Source organism: Ursus americanus, chromosome 21 (genome assembly GCF_024610735.1).
Source record: "Ursus americanus isolate L20-20 chromosome 21, mUrsAme1.1.p, whole genome shotgun sequence".
Classification (NCBI taxonomy): domain Eukaryota; kingdom Metazoa; phylum Chordata; class Mammalia; order Carnivora; family Ursidae; genus Ursus; species Ursus americanus.
The window spans coordinates 56,578,457-56,583,895 of NC_142147.1; positions in this window are offsets into that span (position 1 = coordinate 56,578,457).

Consider the following 5,439-nt stretch of genomic DNA (forward strand, 5'->3'; position numbering starts at 1 on the left):
CCCCTCCGCCCGGCGCCCGGCGCTCGCGCCTGCGCGGTCGGCGCCCCGCGCTAGCCTGGGGCGGAAAGGTGTGGGGGAGAGTGGCGACGAAGGCCGCTCGTGCCACCCCAGGTCCTCCGGTCGTCTCTATCATCGTAACCCCTTCCGTGCCGGGGCTCGTGGCGGTTGCGGCGTCCGCTCGCAGAGGCAGCTCCGGGGCACAGCCCTGACCAGCCCTGCCCGGTCCGTGGTGAACTTTTAGGATGGGGATCCTGCTGCCCCCGAGGCAAGCCCCACAAAGTGCCCTTGCTTACTGCACCTGCCACATGCCACTCTGAGCGGCAAGCCCCCTCCTTCCCTGGGTCCCCTTTCCTCTGGGTCCGAGAGGGGAGCTGGCCTCAGGTTTCGTCTGGGAAGCTTCCTGAGGGTCGAGGATCGGTGCCACCCCTGGAGCTGGGAGGGCTTCTTGTCCTCCGGCCCCGGACGGAGCGAGCCTTTCCCGTCTCTTGGCCTCAGTGCCCTCCTTTTTCAGGGGTTAATAGCACATCGTGCGCCTGCGAGGGCTTTGCATGCTTCAGGTGCCATTAACCTATTACCATTTTGCAGATAAGGGACACAGAGCTCAGGGCACCTGCCGAAAGCCACACGCCCAGAATACAGAGCCTGGGCTCCAAGCGTGGCCTCGCTCCTGATTCTTGTACTTGACCACGCTTAATGCATACTGCCTCCCATGGCAGACCATTGATCCTAGCGGCTGGGGATTCTCCTACTTCCCTCCTGTGAGGCAGGCTCTTAGGAAGCACTCACTGAATGTTAGCTCTTACTTCAGTGTTCTCAAAGAAAGTAGATATCTTAAAATTACTGTTTACACCATAGTGTCCCCATAGGCTAAGTCCCTCTGGTCACTGTCAGCTCAGAACTTGGCTGGCTCTCACATAAGTGGCAGATGACTTACCGTGATTATGTATAACTGTTTTATGATCATCCTCATTGAAATAGTCACCAATAACAAATAAATAAATATAAACAACTAATTAAAAAAAAAAGTCACCAAGCTTGGGAGTCAGGAGGATGGCAACGTACAATTCACTGGTTGAATGACACCTCTTGCTGAGGGAACAGAAGGCAAGCTGAGGACAAAGCAGAAACGGACACCCGGCAAACCTTCCCCCCCCCCCCAGCCACGGGATGTACGTGACATTCCTCAGGCACCCCTGGCTGCCTTAAAGCTAAGGAAAGGAAAAACAAATAGTTAACTAACAGAGATCACAATCCTGCAAGACCTGAGTCTCCCTCAGTTTACACGTGTCCTAGTGATTTACAAGGAAGAAGCTTTCTTATCAGTAGCCTAACTTCCAGAGACCCATAATTCAGTTTCCTGAAGCCCTAACATTACCATCCCTAAAATCACAATCCTGCAAGATCTGAGTCTCCCTCAGTTTACACACGTCCTAGTGATTTACAAGGAAGAAGCTTTCTTATCAATAGCCTAACTTCCAGAGACCCATAACTCAGTTTCCTGAAGCCCTAACATTACCATCCCCTCCATAAAATTGAGGGAGGCTAAGGCAGAAGGAAATGTAAATAAAACGGAACTTCTTTTAAACCTGCAGTCCATTGATAAGGACATGTGATAGGAGGAAAGTAACATTCTCCCAGGAAGCTCCCAATGACCTCACTGTAAATACCTGCTAGAGGGGTAAACAACCTTAACTTGACTATAGCAAGGCCTCCAGTGTCCTGCGAGTCTTCTTTAACATATGAAAGTACTTTCTCAACCTCCCTTTCCTTACCTCCCCAACCCCATGGTATATAATCAGCCACCCCTCACAACCCGGGGCAGCTGCTCCTTCTGCCCACGGGTCCTGTCCCTGAGCTTTCATAAACCACCATTTTGCACCAAAGACGTCTCAAGAATTCTTTCTTGGTCGTCAGCTCCGGACTGCACCCCACTGAACCTCACCTAGATTCCACAACCTCATCACTCTCACAGCCTCAATTTAGTTAGATAATCTGTGCAAAAGTGCTTAATTCAGGACATGACTCACAGCTAAGTCTCAATAAAATGCTAGTGATTAGTAGGACTTATTAGTATTATTACTTCTGCTCTGGCCACTGTATGGGTCACATCTCAGTCTGCATCAATCAGAACGTGTGCATTGTTGATCTAATAACAGCCTTTCAGGGAAAAAAATAGTACGGTATTAAATGTACTTGTAAATAGTAAGACATGGCTGTGTCTCACCTTCAGAAATATCACAAAGGTAACTTTTTAAAACTAATTATTATTATTGTGGGTATGAACTTTACATCATGAAAGCTGCGTATAAGGCACATCTGTGCTCCTCTGACTTAGATCATTCCCTGTGTGTCTGCAATGGCCCCATGAGGGCAGAGAGGGGGGCACAGCTTCGCCCTCTCCCCTTCCTGCCCTCCCTGCTGGCCAAACTGGTGAGATCCGGAGCAGCGATCTTGGATCACCAGACAGATGCTCCGTATTGAGGATGGTGGAGTCACAAGCTAGGAGGGGCAAGACGGACGCTTGATGGCTTTGTGAAAACCAGGTTCTGTGCCTCCGTGAGGAAAACTCCTTCTATCTGATTGCAACCATTAATAATTCTGAGTCTCTCTTAAGACAGCCAAACCAATAACGGGTTATCTCCAAAACATAGGATGGGGTTGCAGTAGAGATGGCTAAGTGATCACAGAAATCCGCCCTTCCCGGGGCGCCTGGGTGGCACAGCGGTTAAGCGTCTGCCTTCGGCTCAGGGCGTGATCCCGGCGTTATGGGATCGAGCCCCACATCAGGCTCTTCTGCTATGAGCCTGCTTCTTTCTCTCCCACTCCCCCTGCTTGTATTCCCTCTCTCGCTGGCTGTCTCTATCTCTGTTGAATAAATAAATAAAATCTTAAAAAAAAAAAAAAAAAGGAAATCTGCCCTTCCCTTTCAAAGCGTAGAATCATCCCTGGAATGCTTCATCGTATCCAGGGACCGCAGTTACCAGTGCCGGCATCTGAGTGTGGCCTTGTGATTGGTACTTCTCATTAGGATGGCGGCAGAGGGACACGGACCGTTTCCAAGCTCTTAAAAACAAGCATGCTTGCTCCGTGCTCTCTTCCCTCCTGCTGGCTTGATACAGAAAATAAGCAGGTCCTAGGGCATAGTAGAGTCCCGAGAAAACTGGTTCCCTCCACAGCCACCTCTCCCAGTGCCTAATACCCACCCAAGATTGTTAGATCATCAAGAAATAAGTATCTAATTTGTACACCCATGTTTATAGCAGCATTAGTCACAAAAGATGGAAACAAGTGGCTGTTGAGAAATAAACAAAATGTGGTTTACACATATATTATTCAGGCTTAAAAAGGAAGAAAACCGAGACACACACTACAATATGGGTGAGCCTTGAGGATATTATGAGAAGCAAAATAAGACAAGAGGCAGATGCTGTATGATTCCACTTCCATGAGGTTCCTAGAGGAGTCAAGTTCATGGAGACAGCAAGTGCAGTGGTGATTTCCAGGGGCTGGGAGCAAGAGGGGAGCGGGGAGTGAGTGTTTTGCAAGTCTGGAGATTGAGTTCTGCAAAATGAAAAGAGTTCTGGAGACAGATCATGATGGTTGCACAACAATGTGAACTTAAAAAAAAGGTTAAAACGGTAAATTTGATGCTATGTATAATTTATCACTTAAAAATTTCCTAAGTAAAAAAAAAAAGAAAGACGCCCGTCATATGGAATGCCATTATAATGTATATCGCTGTGGCCTGAATGTTTATGTCCCCCAGAGTTCATGTTTAGAGGTAACCCCCAAAACTGATACCAGGATATCAATATTAGGATATTTGGAGAGGGGGCGTTTGGGAGGTAATTAGGTCACAAGTGTGGAGCCCTCCTGAACAGGATTGATGGCCTTAAAAAAGAGACTCCAGAGAGATCTCTAGCCCTTTCCGCCATGTGAAGATGCAGTGAGAGGCCAACTATGAATGAGGAAGGGGCCCCTCACCAGAAGATCACCTTGATCTTGGGCTTCCCCGCCTGCAGAACTGTGAGCAATACATTTCTGATGTTCATAAGCCCCCCACCCCCAGTCACAGTATTTATTACAGACTAAACCACATGTGTTTCTTTCTTATGGAAGGTTCCTCTACCCAGACTAGCACAGGGTTTCCAGACGTCAGGCAGCAAACACAACGGCTGTGCTGCCCTTCAGGACGCCTCAGCACCTAGATGGAATTGAAAGCCACGGGACTGAGTAAGACGGGCGGGCGGGAGGAGAGAGAGAGAGCGTGCATGGAGAGAGCTTGCAGGGAAGGAAGCAGACGGTGGCCATCTGACCCGAGCCAGGCCAGTCGGTGCCCTTCCTTGGGGGTCTTGTCTCAGGGATGGAGCTGACGGCAGCCTTGCTTCCCACCCTCTGGGGGAAGCCCGTCTGCAGGAGGAGAAAACGTCCCACCCTGAGCCGTGAGAGGTGGGGAGTGAGTGACCTGGCCGAGCTCAGGTGCCCCCAGAGTCCCCTAACCCTCCTGAGGTTTGGTTCTTCCGCTCTCCCTTCCCCTGAGTGAGTCCCTCCAGACTCCTTCCAGGAAATCCCCATTTTGGCCCCTTGGGTTCACGTCTCTGTGACCAAAGCATTGGGCACATACAAGCCTCATTCGGGGTTGAAATGAGTGAACGAAGGCGGGCTGGGCCAGGCGATACCCGAGCGTCCCACGCTGGCGTGCTTGCAGGGACCCAAGCACCAGCTGCCCACCTAGGCAACGCCCTCCGGGGCTCCCCCCGACGAAACCACCTCTGCCTGTGGTGTGCGGAGGGGACAGAGAGTTTGCAGCTGTCGCACAACCACCGAGAAGTCCCCCGAGTCACAGAGAAAGACACACGTGCGAGGCACACACACAGTCACACTTCTGGGATGCGCATTGTTATGGTAATGACAACCGGCTACAGTCTGACTCCTGGGCCCCACACAGTGCTTCCTCCTCCTCTCCCTCCCATGGGCTCCTGCAGACCCTTCCTCCAGGTGGGGCCTCCAGCCTGCCGGGCGCATCACCCGGGACCCGGTGACAAATGCACAGTCCCAGGCCTCACTCTCACACGCCGACTCAGAATGTGCATTTTAACCTGGTGCCCAGGTGGGTCTCACCCACGAGAAAATTCGCAGAGACTTAGCACCAAATAAACTGCGGGACGCCCAGTTAAATCTGAGTGTCAGGTAACTGATGAGTTATTTTTCAGTATAAAAATGGCTGCTGCTTATCCAAAAATAATTAGTTGTGTTTTATCTTAAATACAAACGGAACTGTGCATCTTATATTTTTATTTGCTAAATCTGGCGAGCCTGCGTAGAGGACGCTGTGGGGGCTTTTAGACACCAGACACCCGCCTCACCACGGGTTTCCCCAGGTTTCCACACCTCCTCCTTGCATCTCAGGTGCACGGGAGTGTGTGGGACTGAGGAGGA